This window comes from Armigeres subalbatus, chromosome 1 (assembly GCF_024139115.2).
Source record: "Armigeres subalbatus isolate Guangzhou_Male chromosome 1, GZ_Asu_2, whole genome shotgun sequence".
Taxonomy (NCBI): Eukaryota; Metazoa; Arthropoda; class Insecta; order Diptera; family Culicidae; genus Armigeres; species Armigeres subalbatus.
In genome coordinates, this window is record NC_085139.1 from 245,604,146 (window position 1) to 245,606,711 (window position 2,566).

A 2,566-nucleotide genomic window follows, 5' to 3' on the forward strand; every position below is an offset into this window, starting at 1 on the left:
TTCGATTTAATATTGGTCATTGCATTGAAAATTTACTTGCGATTTAAGTAAATCATAAATGTTTGGCATTTAAATTCTATTACCAATAAATATATTTCAAATGCTGCACATAAAATCGAGTTGAGGGAAGCCGGCTTGCTTCTATATAGTTTGTGCACATAAAAAATATTGTTGATTTGATCTCAGTGATATACGGAAGCTTTTGGTGTGCTCTACAAGTTTTGTGAACATTGCGATTCGTTCCGTTCACGTTTTGTCCATGTTAAAGTGATTTTTAAGCTTTTAAGTGCATAAAAATACTGTTTCCCCCAAAAGTCGTTGTTCTACAAAATTCTTAAGTTTATGACAAATGATTGTTAATTTATTATATTATTATTCCTCTTTTTTCCCTGGAAATTTGAGTAATATAATTGCTTATGTGCGATTTACCGTTAAATTCTTAAAAATCAGAAGTTGATATTAGTTCCTGATATGTCTGCATGCTTTTAACATTGAGTGCATCTTAGTAACAAGTGAAATCGAAGCTACTTTGTTTGAACAACTTGTTTGAAGAAATCTCAGCGTGCAAATTTATGACAAATGTTCGGCTTCTGATTTTTAAAAATTTAACGGTAAATCGCACATGGGCAATTATATTACTCAAATTTCCAGGGAAAAAAGAGGAACTATAAAACAATAAATTAACAATCATTTGTCATAAACTCAAGAATTTTGTAGAACAACGAGTTTTGGGGGAAACAGTATTTTTATGCACTTAAAAGCTTGAAAATCACTTTAACATGGACAAAACGTGAACGGAACGAATCGCAATGTTCACAAAACTTGTAGAGCACACCAAAAGCTTCCGTATAGAGGTTGTTGCGATAGTTTTCGACGTTTATATCTCTTGTTAGATTTTTTCCAAAATTGAAAATAGCCCAAAAACACTAAATCGACTTGAGCCACCTCGAAATTTTATCCGAATTAGCTGAAAATTTGACAGGAGACTTATTTTAGCATAAGAATTGTGATTCTGGGCTGACCGATTGAATTTTTGATACTTTTTGAAAACATGAAGAGGTCTAATACCTATGGAGGAAGCTGTGAACAGGAAGCTGGATCAACTGTTGTGGCGTGATATTATAGAGGTAAAGCAAGGATCAGCCACATGGGTATCGCCGTTAGTTATTGTAGGAAAAGCTTCTGAGGCTGAGGCTGTAGTTACACACGTAAAAAAAATTAATGTTGTTTATTATTAATATTGCCGATTTCACCAATTTGAAGAGTTATGTGTAGATTGTGATTTTCCCGCTTCTTTTTCTCACACTCACTATCATTTCGGGTTGATCGATTTTTGTTACTGAAATTTACCCAATTATAACCCATTACTCGTTAGTCACATGTAAGAGTGTACACTAAATCGATTCCCGCCATGATTTGACGTCTATTTGTTTTCAGATTGAGCACTCACACACAAATATTATACACGGAAAATCAAACTTTTTTGAGTGTATTGAGTGTGAGAAAAAGATGACTGTGAGAAAAAAAATCTCGCAAAACTCTTATAAAGTGCAAAAAGCGCAATATTTCTAATACTTTTTTGCCAAAGCAGGCGCTTAATGACATGTATAAGAAAAACCCAGATTAATCCACCTAGCAGTGATGATGCCTTTCTCGTGCATTTAAAATATATTGAAAAAATCACTTTAAAAAGGTCAAAAAAGCTCTTTGGGTGAATAGATCACATTTTTTCGATCATTTTTAATATTTTTGCCTTGCCACCATTCAAAAACAATTGTTTTTTGATTTTTTTTTCCAAGGGGGACCTGTGGGAAAAAACAATGATTTTTCAATAATTCCAAAAAGCAATGATCGGGCCCATTTTCAATAGCAAACAATTCGCTGTCGAATGCAGCTTGTTGCGAGTAAATCGGATAATTCTAAGTTCTAAAACGTGTGTCTACAAAATTTGTACATATACACATACATACACAAAAAAACAGACATCACCTCGGTTTGTCGAGCTGAGTAGATCGGTATATAACACTATGGGTCTCCGGGCCTTCTATCAAAAGTTTTTTTGGAGCAATCATATAGCCTTTCGGTACAACTTTGTTGTACGAGAAAGGAAAAAATGCATATGTTACAAATATGCGATCGTAAATAGTACAATAATTAGCGCAGCGGCACGTTTTAAAAAATACATTATAAAATACAATATGGATTAACTGTCCAGACAGCGCGTCTACAATTGTTTTAGGGCCGATTCCCACGTAGTGTTTTTTCACCAATGTAATATTAAAGTTCAATAAAACTAGTTGTATGTCATACATTGATTTTGCATGCCTTTGTGTAATAATTCTCGCTTAACTTTTCAAAAGGTCCTAAGTAACATTTTTTTTCATGAATTTATTTGAATAGCGCAATCAACAAAACAATATAAATTGCGCTATTCAAATTAATTCATGAAAAAATGTTACTTAGGACCTTTGAAAAGTTAAGCGAGAATTGTACAAGTACATTTGTGAAAATTAACAACACAATTCACATAAATATCAATGGAAAAAGCCGCATAATATGGAAATAA